This window comes from Lepisosteus oculatus, chromosome 18 (assembly GCF_040954835.1).
Source record: "Lepisosteus oculatus isolate fLepOcu1 chromosome 18, fLepOcu1.hap2, whole genome shotgun sequence".
Lineage (NCBI taxonomy): Eukaryota > Metazoa > Chordata > Actinopteri > Semionotiformes > Lepisosteidae > Lepisosteus > Lepisosteus oculatus.
The window spans coordinates 7,909,635-7,925,053 of NC_090713.1; the positions used below are offsets into that span (position 1 = coordinate 7,909,635).

The 15,419-nt window shown below is 37.8% G+C and overlaps 1 protein-coding gene across 1 annotated transcript in view; it reads left to right on the forward strand.

Annotated features, from left to right (window-relative positions):
• LOC107076257 (protein NLRC3-like) overlaps nt 1-15,419 on the forward strand; it is a 77,347-nt gene that overhangs the window by 48,769 nt on the left and 13,159 nt on the right. The window lies entirely within an intron of this gene.

Consider the following 15,419-nt stretch of genomic DNA (forward strand, 5'->3'; position numbering starts at 1 on the left):
AGTACAAAACAAAAAAGTTATTGCCTCTGGCTTCTTTGTTAATATCTCATTACCAAGAGACTTGACATGCAATCTTTCCCATTTGACCAAATTATTTACACATACAGTATGTATATGTTGTTGATAATTCTGTGGGTAATAATCTCCATGGGATTTAATTAATAGAGTCCTTCTTCATTTGAACACAAGGTCTGTCCAGCTTTAACCAGTTTCTAGTGATTTATTTCATGGCTACAGTCCTGACAGTTCTAAAGTAGCTATATTTTTATGTTTCTTTAAGTACAGTATCTTTCCCCATTTTATTTTCATGCCAAATATGTTTATGATGTTCCCGGCCATTCTTCCAACAGTTTGTGCCTCCAAATTGATCATATTTAGCTTGCAATTGGTGTTTCTTCCAATATTGAATATGACCTTTCTACTCATTTTCTCTAAATGAATGTGAATTGGTGGATTTATACAGATTTGTATGGTTTTAGATTCTTCAATTACTGTGGAAGTGGCAACCGCCTTCTTATTTGCATCTTACTCTTAACTTATGTATTCCTCCTTTGATTTCTGATATTGTTCATAAATTTGAAAGGATATAGCTGTGGAAGTAAAGTAGGTTTGCAAAATGTATTAATGTGTTAGTCTCTCATTTTAGAGTCTCAATTACTTCTTCCCAGCTTTGAATTTCCACAGTGTTTTCTCCTCTCTCTCTGTGCTTGACCTTACCTGTTTGACCACATCTTGGACTGATTCCTGTGCTTTGAACCCTGCATGTTAAACGACTCTCCTTCAGACTCTCTCTGGTGCTTTAATCAGTACCTCTTAGCTCAACCCCTACCTTTTTGATCACGTCTCTAGTTTTACTTTCTCCTGCCTGCCCTGCTTGCTTCCAGCAGAGCCTGGCCTGGATTCCGTCTCCAGATTACTGCTTCCATCAGATCATTACAGGAGATATCACACTGGAGCACTGGGTTCAATTCCAAACCTGGGGTGCTATCTGTGTGGAGTTTGTATGTTCTCCCCAGGTTTGTCTGGTGTTCCAGTTTCCTCCCACAGTCCACAAACATGCTAGCAGGTTAATAGACTTCTGGGAAAGCTGGCACTGGTATGAGTGTGTGCTCTTTGATAGACTGGCATCCTGCCCAGGGTTCAATCCTGCCTTGTGTCCAGTGCTTCCTGGGACAGGCTCTGAGTAACTGTGACCCTGAATTGGATAATTGTTTATTAAAAGTGATGTTGATGGTTTTCAAATGCTACACTGCCGTCTGTGAATTTCCTGAAAATATAAACTCATAATTGATTTATTCCAAGCTGAAAAGAGATGCGGTTTCACAGCCGAAATGTTGTATTTTTCTCTCCTCTCTTTTCAGCCTGGAATAAACCTATTTCTTGTTCCTTTGCAGTCTGCGCATGCTGACGTAGCTACCCACCTGAACTACTATAAACTCATCCCTGTAATGTTAAATATAGTCAAATTTCAGGGCAAACGTCAGTCTAAATTTATTTGGGAGGGAAGAAAACCTCAGGTAAAACCTACACCACTTGAACTCTCCCAAATCAACAGTCTTACTTCTGTGCAGCTCAGCTTAAAGCTTCAACAACCTGAGTGACAGCTCCCCAGCAAAATGATGAAGAGGGATTTGTCTCACTTAAAACTTATGTTTTACACCTAATTTAACTCAAAGCATTTTCAAAATAAATAAATTCTGCAATTTAAAAAAAAAATAACATACAAAAATTTATTGTGAAAAAACAAGTAAAGAAAGGAATAGTTGTTTTGAGGGGTCAAGAAAAATAGCAATTGGCCCAGACTTTAAACCAGTTCCAAGCTCTGGAACTCTTTGCCCAAGGATATTAGAGAGTCACCTTCTCTAAACTCCTTCAAATCCAGACTCAAAACCTTCTTCTTCAGAAAAGCCTTTACTTAACTGGTTCCATTCTTCACCCCTCTGCTCTTCTTAATACCATCTTCCACGGTCTCCCCTATTTTTATTGTTGTATTGTTGTAATTATAATTGTGTCCTGTCTTGTGAAATTTTCTTATTTATTGTTGTAGTCTTCTTATTTATTGTTATTGTCATCCTGTAAAGCGCTTTGAGAAGCCACCTTTAAAGGCGCTATATAAAATAAATTTATTATTATTATTATAATATAAAATAGACGTTTTAGCAATGGTCAATGAGGGCCATAATCAAGGTCTGGAAATAGACAGAAATCCTGGAAGTACCTTCATTCTTGCTGTCTTAATTCTTCCTAAGAATGAGACAGGCAGCAGTTTCCATCTATCGAAGTCTTGCTTCAGCTAGTTTTCTATCACTTCTTAATTACAGGTTAATATGTTTTCTGGGTTTCAGGGTATTTTAATTGCTAAACATATTATTTTATCCAAATTTAATTTCAAGTTGAATTTTTTTTTATCTTCAGGGATAGCATTGCTTCAGAATTTGCGATTTTAATTTGTATCCTGAAATGGTGCTGTAGTCTGTGATTACATTTGTGAGAACAGGAAGAACTGTTGAATTTCTGCTGTATATAATAACATCATCTAATAACAAGAGCCTGATTGTGTGTTCCTCCTGATATATCACCTCCCTCTATATCCTTCTGTTATCTTATACTCTGAGAGAATAAATCAGTGGTGACAAGCATCTCCTCCTCTCATTCCCTGTATAAATACAAAAGTCTGTTATACCCTGTCAAATTATTTTTCGGGATCCAGACTTTTTTTCATTTCAGTTTTCAGTTTTTGTGTTTAAAGATACAGTTTAGTCTAGCCCAATAAGACCTCCAACAAAATAGTAAATTTCTCCCTGGAATGATGTCCTCTCAAACATTTAATATCTTTGGAATTACAAATGTAATTATTGTCACGCCCTCTGCAGCCAGAGGGCGCTCCTACTCTGTCCTGTCCCTAGTTTCCTGCTTTGCTGTCCTTCCTGTTTCCCTCTTTCCTTGGGCTAGATATTTCCGGGTCACTTATTCTGCCTCGCTCTGCATTGACGTTCGGATGTCCTGAGACCTGCCTAGCACCAGGTCCCCCCACATCCGCTACCTGAGGGCATAGGTTTCTATACGGCACTCCAGAACTCTTTGCACTGACGAGCCCGGGCTAACTCCCCGTTCCGCCGCCTCGCATAAGGTCTTTTTCGCTCTCCTGCCTCTCCACGGTTTGTCCCTTCCGACATCCGTGACAATTATACAGTAGAAGTGTAAAGTATACAGTAGAGTCCTTAAATTTCTTATATGTCTTACTGTGTCTTCTCACCAAACAGAAATATCTAGGACAAACAAAGAAACATATTTTGTTTTCAATTTTCCAAGATCAATTTTTCAGGTTGTGGCCCTGTCAGCCAGCTGAAAATGCTTGTAGACATTCCCCCATGTGTACTAGTTTGGATTAAACATTGAGACATTTGTTACGCACCCAGATAGTCTAAGGGTATATGGAGTGTGACATTAAGGGAATTTCAGGTGTGCAGGGAGAAATCTTTGGTGTGGAGAAAAGATAGTTGTAATGAATTATAATAGGTAAACAGGAGTGAAATTGTACAGGTGACAGGTATTGGAGAAGAGAAAATATGAGTGGTACCAAAGTGGTACCAAAGGAATGTAAATAACAAACAAAATGGAACTGGGTAATAAAATGAGGGGAAGCTGACCTAACTACAAAACCCGAAACACTTGGTCTTCGGCGTCGTCTAACGCCCTACCCAACTTCATCAACTACCCAAACCATACAAGATATTATATTAAATAAATATATTAAAAATCTTAAAAGCTATAATAGCTATTGTAATTACTATATAATCCTCTAGGGAGTGATAGAGGAATTTTAATTGCTTTTTTGCGCGGCCAGCTTATTAGCAGGGTGAGTTGTTAATAATAGATGACCCCTGGTTGCTAAGTAAACAATCCAGTTGCTGAGGGTTTTTTTCTCTCCTGAATCGTGATAACAGAGACAGTGACATCTCCTAGGGCTCTGAATGGTCCATAATGAATGAATGACAGCAGCTGGAACCAGACCCCCCTTTTTTCAGACTTTTCAGAAAAGTGGTCAGCCAAACAGATTTACTCTTTCTGTTTTCATTGACCCAGTGGTTTAGCAGGTACAGATGCAGCCATTCAAAAGGCACGGTAAAACCCCATACTGCGGCAAATAATCTGCGGCACGTGATTGGCTAGCCAAAATGACTGACAGGGGCACTTGTGGTGCATTGGTTGGTAGTGAAAAGATTTAATCATTTAATTTCTTTACTGTGCACATATTAATCCACTTAATATTGAACATTTATATGGAATTTTACAACTAAAGGGAAATTTTAGTAGCCGAGCATAAAAAGAAGAGGAGCATAACGCTTCTGAGTGTCCTAAATGAGATTAATTTAGGAACATAAACATTATGTAAACTGTACTGTATATGGCTGGTCTCGGTACTTTAAAGAAAAAATACACACCAGTATTCCATTTCTCCCTAAACATTTTAAGCATCAAAGTCTTACATATGGTTATTTGTCCTTCTGACCATATTACGTTTTTTTTGTAACACATACGGCCACCAGTGAGTGTGTAAGAGCTGGCTTGCCAGAGCGGTGACGTCACCGCCCTTCCCTGTAATAGCAGGGCCCACAGCCGCGGGGCTGATTGGAGATCTTCCTTTGACTCAAGCGACTGGGTCCCTGTTGAGCTACGCTGGCAGCCCGGGTTCGAGTCCCTGACAGTGGGGGGGCCAACCAGAACCCTGGAGCGTTACAATATACTTTGTGAAAAGTGATAGTTTTAACCTTTTCTGTGAATACGCTCGTTATAGGAGTAAACAAAAGCATGCTTTTAGAATTTGATTAATAGGGAATATAATATGGGATCGCATATCTAAAGAAATTAATAACGATATAATTATATTCATGTACTGTAGCACAAACAGTAGTATAAGACTTTCTATTGATATGTGTACAGCTGTTTTACAGCTTGCTACATGACTGCATCTGTGGTGTGATGGCTTAAGTAACTGACTTTTAAGACTGAGGTTGGGTGTTCAAATCCAGCTATTGCTATGAGTTTTCTTTTACCAAATAAACATTTAGTTGAAAAACTAAAATAGCAAATATTATGGACACTATATTGACATGTTTTATATTCCTAAATATCACAGCATGTTCGTACTGTATGTACACAGCGGTACCGCAGGGTGTAGGACGCAAACCCACGTGAGCCCGAAAGCCCTACATTCATGTATGGCATTCGCCCGGCTGGGGTATGTGGTGAGGGTTAGGACAAGAGTGGTAGTGGTCAGGGCGGGGATTAGGAAAGCCGCTGACCAGTGCAGCTGACCCACGGTGAAACGCGCGTACAGTCTGGGGAGATCGCCCATTTTCATGTAAATAGTTCCCTGGTTTCGCACCCCTGTATTTTGCTCTCTCTCTTTTCTCAATTCAATTCAATTCAAGGTGCTTTACTAGCATGACCGATGGGTACAATCAGTGTTGCCAAAGCAAATGAAAGTAATGATCTTTACATTAAACAAAACAAAAAATACAAGTAAAATAAAATCTACAGACATATTATAGATTTACAACAAAGACATATTATAAAATATTGACATATACTGTAGGCAGCTTGAGCATTATTGGAGACAGACTCACTGTTCCTTAGGCTGTGACAGGAGATCACATACTGGGCTGCCAGTTCAACTGAGTTCCCTCCTCCCTCTCCCAGTTGGATTGAGACCCATTGGTATTCTGGCAGGTATGGGAACTCTGGGATTAGATTTCTGAATTTCAGGAAGAATGTTTCTCTAATCCCAGAGTATCTGTCATAGTGCAGTAGGAAGTGCACCTCTGTCTCTATTTCTCCCCGCTGGCAGTGGGAGCACAGCCTGTCCTCTCTGGGCAGCAAGGTCTGCCTGTGTCGCCCAGTTTCTATGGCTAGGCTGTGGTCACTGAGCCTGTACTTCGTCAGGGTCTGTTTCTGTTTGTTGTTTCTTATTTTGGTCAAATATTCAGCTAGTGTGTATTGTCTGTTTAGGGTTCTGTAGCATTCCAGTTTATGTGTGTTTGTGTGTGTGTGTCCCAGTGTGTGAGATATTGCTGTTTGATCTGTGCTGTGATGTGGTTGAGTCTGGTGCGCTAGCAGTGCTGTCTTGAGGCTGGTTAGTGTCGGTGTGGCTCAGGTCAGTGAGCCTCAGGACCAGCTGGCTCAGGGGGCTCTGTTTTGGGCTCAGCTCTTGACTCTGCAGGGCTTTGTGGTGGTAGGAATTTTGGTCGCTGTTTTTTAGGTGTAGCCAATACTTTAATATTCTTTTCTGTATGTTTATCAATAGTGGGTACTGGCTTAATTCAGCCCTGCACCCGTTGTTAGGTGTTTTTCTCTGCACACGGAGGATGTTTCTACAGATCTCCATGTGCAGAGTTTCTGTGGGGTGTTTGTCCCATTGAGTGTAATCCTGGTCTGTGAGGGGACCCCACACTTCACTGCCATATAGGGCAATGGGTTGGATTACACTTTCAAATATTTGGAGCCAGATTCTTGTTGGTGGGTTGATGTTGAAGAGCCTCCTTCTTATTGCGTAGAAAGCCCTGAGTGCCTTCTCCCTCAGTGCCTTCACTGCCAGGTCAAAACTCCCAGAAGAGCTGATGGTGAGACCGAGATATGTGTAGCTGGATGTGTGCTCCAATGTGTTGTTGTTAAGTATGAATTTGTACCTGTTTCCCTGAGGTCTGGCTTTCTTCTGGAAAACCATAACTCTGGTCTTGTCCAGATTGACTGTCAGTGCCCAGGTCTGACAGTACTGCTCCAGCAGTGCCAAGTTCTGCTGCAGCCCCTTTTCTCTCTCTCTCGCTCGCTCTCTCTGGCGCTCGCTCTCTCTCTCGGCTGGCGCGCGGGAGTGCTGGCTGGCTGGTTGTGCCAAAAAGAAATAAAACGCCGTTTTTCACTCCACAAAGTCTGAGTCTCTGTGTCCGACCTCGCTGAACCCGAATTCACTACATTATTAATAATGTCTTCCGTGTCGCATTAACATTGGAATGTTCCTTTTTTACAAGTTTAAAAGGGGGCGATACACAAGTGTCTCCTCTTTAACTCTTCTGTTTACAGAGAAATTTCACCAGAGCCTCACAACATTGTCCAATAATGCTCTTCTTGTGTCTAATTTTTAGTTTAGCAGGATTTAAGCTACAGTATATGAATATAATTAAATTGTTATTAATTTCTTTAGATACGCGATTCCATAATATATTCCCTATTAATCAAATTCTAAAAATGTCAATATAGTGTCCAGAATATTTGCTATTTTAGGTTTTCAATGAAGCCTTTCAATGGCTTGAGGCGCCTGTTAAATTGCCCCACTGGATACATTGTTTGTAAAGAAACAGGTTTTACAACTCTTTTCCTCCCCCTCTTCATTTTCAGAGTAGAATAGGCGAACCTTCCAATGAAAGACATCCCCGTTCCCCCCACGGACAGACTGACAAATGTTTTATTAGAAAAAGAGATTCACAACACAAAGCTGTGTCGGTCGTCTGTGTAAAAAAATCCGTTTGAACATCATGGGTGTTTTTAATAAGCTGAAGCAACTCTGCAACAAAATATACACTTAGCTCAACAAGACAGTTCATCCTGCTACCAACATTGAAAAAAATAATCTTTAGACTTCTAGGTTTATGTCTTTATTTAGGAGTTTTATTAGTGACGAAGGCTTAACTTTCTTGGAAAAATGTATTTTATGTGTGGCAAAAAACTGACTTACCTTAACAAAATATATTTACAAATCTTTTCACCTGCTCCATTTCTAAAACTTTTTGCTCATGTGCATTTTTGTATTTTTTACACCTCTAGCACTTTAACATCCTTAATTTTAAGGATTTAATTTAATTAAAACTATCACTTTTCACACAAAGTATATAAACGTACGGTAATACGGTCAGAAGGAGCACGTAAAAACGTTTCCAAAATAACCACATATTAGACTTTGATGCTTAAAATGTTTAGGGAGAAATGGAATACCGGTGTCTATTTTTTTTTAACTACCAATTCCAGCCATATACATTACAGTTTACATAATATGTTTATGTTCCTAAATTAATATAGTTTATGAGCATGTGAAAGGCATGGTGAATTGGAGATTCTCAAAACTTACTTTGTATGATTGGAAACGAATATGTGATCGGATCAACGAAATGCTGTGGTGTTACTTTTTGTCAATGAAAAACTAAAGTCTTCTCGTTTACAAAGATGGTTACAAAGGAAGTGGACCAGAGTAATACTTTGAGTTTACAGGTTGTCCAAGGTCATTCATTATTAATACTATTAGTAATATCTTCGTGCGTAAAACTTTGATGCATAAAATATTTCTGCATACAGATGCAGCCATTCAAAATGGGTGAGGTATTTCGCGGCATACCCCGGTGGGCGTGTCGCGGTATCACGCGGTATCACGCAGTTCACGTGTCACGTGACTAACTATCCGGCGTCGCCTTGTAAAACCGCCAGGGGGAGCTTAACCTCTCATGTACAGCATTTGAGCCTTTAATTTTGAACTGTGTATTACAGCATGTTAATCATCAGTCATTAAAATGTTGGTATATTTTATGAAAGCAAGATTGCTCAGTTGGACAAAAGTACACAACCTACCTTTATCAGAAATATTTATGCATCAAAGCCGTTACTGAAGATATTACTAATAGTATTAATAATGGATGACTTTGGACAAGCTGTATACTCAAAGTATAATTTCTTTAGCACATTTGTACAAGCACTTGGAATCTGTCCAAGCCATACTTTGTCAGGCATTTTGTTTTACTTCAACGGGCATAAAAACGTCCTTGCTTTTAACAGGGCGTTTCATAATTTCTAACTACGAAAATGATTTAAAATACGACACCTGTCATTCAACTAGAGCTTAAAATATCACAAGGAAAAATGCACACCGGTATTCCATTTCTCCCTAAACATTGTAAGCTTCGAAGTCTTTAACGTGATACCGGAGTCAACAAGCATACTTTTAGAATTTGATTAAAAGGGAATATAATATGGAATCGCGTATCTCAAGAATTTAATAACGGTATGATTATATCCGTGTACTGCGGCAGGGCTGTGTAGGGCTGTTTCGCCTGCCTGATCATGTGAGCTGTCTTGTAGCCTACTGGTCTAGGTGCGTGACTACCAACTGGCAGGTTGTGTGTTCAAATCCAGCTGGTACTGGACTTTTCATTTTTATTTATTTATTTTTTAATCGCGTAACATAAACATATTACCGTATGCAAACTGTACTGTATACAGTATGTATAGGTATATTTAATGTCTTAACTGTGCCCGTTTAATTGAATTTAAAAAAAATATTTAAAACACGAACATTAAGCTGTTTACATCTTCCGCCTGAGAACAGTCACCCGTTGCTACCCAACGCAGAATGGTGATTGGCTGACACCATCTGACACCCCTCTGATTGGAGAAAAAAGACGTGCTGGTTTGCTATGCATACTGTACCAGGAAGAGGATTTCTTTCTATTCAAAACGTGTATTTTAAAAGTTTAAGAAGTAAAAACCTTACAGCGTACACAGATTTCTAAACTGATCAGGGTCGTTATCTTTGTCTTATGCATAATAATGTTCACCGCTCTGTCCAGCAAATTAATAATAAACTTTATTTTATATAGCGTTTTAAACTAATAACTAATTAGATTGCTCATAAACCTAATCACTTGCTTTTTCTTTTTATTTAGGCTCAGATTTCAACTATAGATCGTATTATTAATAACCATAATAACAACCAACCAACAAAAACAACCATATAAACATAATACCAACCAAAAACATAGATAACAACCACAATACAAAATCAAATAATCAAACCATTTTACTCTCGCAAAGTCCTCCAATTATCATAATCCCGCCCTTTATGCAAAACCCAACCTTCCTCCCATCCCAGTTTATCCTGTTTATCATAAACAAAATCCACCTCAATTTTCAACATAAAGCATTACACAAAATCAATACGTCAACACTCCATACTCAACAACGATAATTCACAAACAGCCAGAACATGTAACTACACATTCCCAAACAGACCTAATTTCCATAGCCCCGCCTCTTATGCAAAACCAACATCCCTCCCCTGTTCTCTCTCTCCCCTGGCGGTTGTAATTGTTTTTATTTTCAAATAAATTTTAGCAAAGTCATGTCTTTTAAAAATCTTAAGATTTTTATATTTATGTCTTTATTTAGTGGTTTCATTAGTGACAAAGGCTAAACTTTCTTGGAAAAATGTATTTTATGTAAACCATGTTTGCTATTAATTCATTCAGGGCTAAAATATGTTCATTGTCTTCTAATGAAAGAAGGGTTCCTTTCGCCGTAGTTGGGAGCCTAGCCTTTAACTAGTAAGTACTGTACTTACTGGGTTTTTGAGGGGGGGGGAGTTGTCTTTCGCTGGAAATCTCGCATCCTACTTTGAAAATACCCGTGAAACCGGTTCAATTCGTCACAGCCAGCACTCCTGCAGAGAGGGGGGTTGTACTTGCAGTGTATACAGTACACGCGTTATGCTCTTCGTTAATGTCTAAGCCGGAACATATCATTATATCTCATTTTGTATTTCTTAAAAAAAAATCGTTTTCCCAGCCTCACAGTATTGTTTTTAACCTGTAAAGCGCTTTGAGGAGCCACCTTTAAAGGCGCCATATACAATAAAGTTCATTATTATTACTATTGTAAATTTGCTGGACAGAGAGGTGAACATTATTACACAGAAGACAAAGATAGCGATTTACGTTGCATTGTGTATCGTGCTGCTTTAATACAGTTTTAAATAATTGAAAGTCTAAACAGTATCAGCTTTATTTATGGGTTTTAAATAAAGGTGATTTAAACGCGATTTAAATCAATATAAATGTTTATATTGTAACGCATAGGTGACTATTCATTGTTATTAAAATGACTTAAATTCGATCATGTTGTGATTTCTAGAAATATACATTTGTTTGGTGCGAAAGAAGTTTTATTTAATCTCTGAGCCATACTGATTCTTCTGGAAGCCAGTTTCCGCCAGGGAGTAAAAAAAAAAAAACACACTATGGTATTCTCTCCAATGCACTGCAGTTAAAAACATACCTCTGATGCTGCTCCTAAATGAATATCGTTTATGACCATCAGAAGCTTTATGCTCCTTTTCTTTTTTCCAGTGGATTGAACAGGGAGAGGCATTTCATGATGTACTTTTCACTGGTGAAACAACAGTGGCTCTGGAACAGTTTTCAACCATGTCGTTTTATAAAAAGGGGAGATATGTACACGTTACTGAAGCTAAAAGTTTAGCCTTTGTCACTAATGTAACCACTAAATAAAGACATATAGAAATCCCTACGTTACAGACTGTATATGGCTGGTATTGGTAGTTTAAAGAAAAAATACACACCAGTATACCACTTTCTCCCTAAACATTTTAAGCATCAGAGTCTTACATGTGGTTATTTATTGCATAATTTAATTTTGAAAGCCACTGAGACATCAGGTACTACTGTTGTATTTATGAAAAAGAAACAAAACAAAAAACATACTAACAACTGTGCCATCCTACTCCTTAGTTAATACATTTTATTATTCATAAACAGCTAACATTGTTAGCAAAATATTTTGAATTATATTTAACCCTATTTTTTCTTTAGTTTTGTATTTAACTTATTATATGATAGTCAGACTTAATGTATATTTGAACAATGAAAATATATTTTTACAAGATTTTACATTAAGCACTTAAAATTAATATGGTTAATAATAGTAAACTGTAACATGCTGTAACAAGATCGGTTAAACTGCGAAGAAAATGCTTTCAGAGAAAATGTTTCAGATGTGAAGAACATAGATCTCCAATGCAATTTCAACCAAACCTGTTCCCACACACCCTGCCCCCACTACCATTAGAATACACACAAACATTTTAGCGTTTCATTCTGAGCAGAAGACCCTCACACCTGAAGAGTGCTGGCTGTGACGAATTAAACCGGTTTTACAGGTTTCAATCACAGACCATGTGACATGGGACTCAGTAAACTAACAGCGCCACTGAATTTGATAATACCTAACCAAAATCCGCAATATGGAAACAGAACCTGTGTAATTGTTGATAGATGATGTACTCGTAACATTTTTTCAAGACGAACTACAACATTTAAAAAATGACTTGTATGTACTTGATATCTCTAATCAATCCACGGGTTCCAGCACAAAACGAAACTAAAACGCATACCGTTTAGCGCTTCTTATTAGTTGCTCAAAAGTAATTTGACCGTATGAAATGCATAATATAAACCTAGAAACATATACGTGAGCAGTACTTAAGCACTGTAGTATCGGTGTTAAGACATACCTCTCAAATACTGTAAATCAAGTTAAAAATATCTCAAGACCGATTCTGGTCGTAATAAAACCATGTTTCGTGTATGTTTTCTTTTTCATCTTGAAATAACTCATTTCTAAACCCGTTGTTTATTTATTTATCCCGTATTAATAAATAATACATTTATTTTATTATAAATATAATAAATATAATAAATTTAATATAACGTTTATGTTTATTTATTTATGCCCCGCCAGGGGAGAGAGAGAACAGGGGAGGGATGTTGGTTTTGCATAAGGGGCGGGGGTATGGAAATTAAGTCTGTTTGGAAATGTGTAGTTACATGTTCTGGCTGTTTGTGAATTATCGTTGTTGAGTATGGAGTGTTGAGGTATTGATTTTGTGTAATGCTTTATGTTGAAAATTGAGGTGGATTTTGTTTATGATAAACAGGATAAACTGGGATGGGAGGAAGGTTTGGTTTTGCATAAGGGGCGGGATTATGATAATTGGAGGACTTTGCGAGAGTAAAATGGTTTGATTATTTGATTTTGTATTGTGGTTGTTATCTATGTTTTTGGTTGGTATTATGTTTATATGGTTGTTTTTGTTGGTTGGTTGTTATTATGGTTATTAATAATACGATCTATAGTTGAAATCTGAGCCTAAATAAAAAGAAAAAGCAAGTGATTAGGTTTATGAGCAATCTAATTACTTATTCATTTAAACTATATAAACTATATAAAATAAAGTGTATTATTAATTTGCTGGACAGAGCGGTGAACATTATTATGCATAAGACAAAGATAACGATTCTGATCAGTTTAGAAATCTGTGTACGCTGTAAGGTTTTTACTTCTTAAACTTTTAAAATACACGTTTCGAATAGAAAGAAATCCTCTTCCTGGTACAGTCGCATGAAGAGAGAGGCGAAACAGCCCTACACAGCCCTGTCGCAGTACACAAATATAATCATATCGTTATTAAATTCTTTAGATACGCGATTTCATATTATATTAGCAGAAAAGCTTAAAACTACCACTTTTTCACACGCCATTTCACATGTTAGTTAAATTTAATTTATTTATATATTATATATTTATATCTCTGACCAAGGGAAACGTTTCATTTTTTGAAAGAAATGTTTGTTAAAAAAATGAGTCATAGTTTTAGTGGGATTCAATCACAGACCATGTGACATGGTAGTCAGGAACCTAACACACAGCACCACCAGCAAGGTCACATGCTGACTGCTGAAAAAGCACTACAGAAACATTATCGACAGACAATGTACAGCGTGTACTATTCTTGTGTTGCGGTAGATGAATATAATTATATCGTTATTAATTTCGTTAGATACGCGGTTCCATATTATATTCCCTTTTAATCAAATTCTAAAAGTATGCTTGTTGACTACGGTATCTCTTTAGTTAAAGACTTCGATGCTTAAAATGTTTAGGGAGAAATGAAATACTGGTGTGTATTTTTTCTTTAAAGTACCAAGACCAGCCATATACTGTATGTTTATGTTCCAAAATTAATATCGTTTATGGCCTTCACACGCGTTACAGTATGCTCCTATTCTTTTTATGCTCAGCTACTAAGATTTCCCTTCAGTGGTAAAATTCAATATCTACAACGGGCACAGTAAAGACGTTTACTGTAAATCTTTCTACGACAGACCAACGGACCACGAGTGCCCCTGTCGGTCAACCAATCACGTACAGCGGTACCCCGCGTCATCTTGCGTCACGATGCGCAATGCCGTAGCCAATTACCTGCGGTACGTGTCTGTACCGCTCACTTTGAATGGCTGCATCTGTAGATAGAAGATTACAATAACGATGGCATAGCCACAATTGCAAAGATGTGCAATGGTGTTCATTATGAGGAACTATGTTCCCAAAGTCCACACCCAAAAAAAAACAAAGTGAAAATCACAAACTAACCCAAAAAAACACAAAGCACGAAATAGATACATTAATTACTGTACAAAAAACCACTAGATTGTTGCGGGCAGCTCCAATTCTACCCCACAATCCACCTTCTCCTAACTCCCTTAAACTCCTCCCCCTAGAATATTCCACTATAAAGCACAAAAAATAATTTGACAAAATAATAATGAGAATTCTGATATACAGATTTCTACATTAAATATACAACTTAACAATGAACATATTATTACCAAAAATACAATATCATACTCCATTTTGTACATAACTGTTATTTTAGAAAATACTACCCCCTTTTAATGGTACTTTCATACAAATCAATCCACACATGTGCAATCTTGAAACAGGCACTACTCAGCCAGCCCCTGTTGCCATCCCAAAATTGGGGTCCTACGGGTTTGCGGGAGAAACCATTATACCGGTGAGAAATCCAAACAGCTTATTTATTTGAGATGCGTGAGTTGATTACCAATTCAGTTAATTTCACTTCTAAAAAAAGTGTTTGGTATGAGTTAATGATTAGTTTTGATAATACCGAAACAAGCTTACTTTACTCTGTGTGTGCACCCACAGAGCAAGCAAAGCTATCCCCTAATTAAAGACTAGTTTGTTTTTGTCGGAAACCAGTGTTATTTTACCACTGAAGGGAAATCTTAGTAGCTGAGCATAAAAAGAATAGGAGCATAACGCATGTGAAGGCCATAAACAATATTAATTTTGGAACATAAACATACAGTATTACAGTATATGGCTGATCTCAGTACTTTAAAGAGAAATTACTGCAATGCAACAGGGGCTCAGGCAAGCACCCTTGCCGCATTAGGTCAGCCCCCCACAATCAGAGGGTTGAACCCAGGGCTCCTGCATCGCTCAGCAGTGACCCAGCCCAGTGAGCCAAAGAGAGATCTCTCTACAGCCCAGTAGCTCTAGTCCTGCTATCACAGGGAAGGGTGGTGACGTCGGCTCTTACACAGTACCTGTCGGCCGTAAGCGTTACAATACACACCAGTATTCCATTTCTCCCTAAACATTTTAAGCATCGAAGTCTTTAACTAACATGTGAAATAACGTGTATAAAAAGTGGTCGTTTTAAGCTTTTCTGTGAATACGCTCGATACGGGAGTCAACAAGCATACTTTTAGAATTTG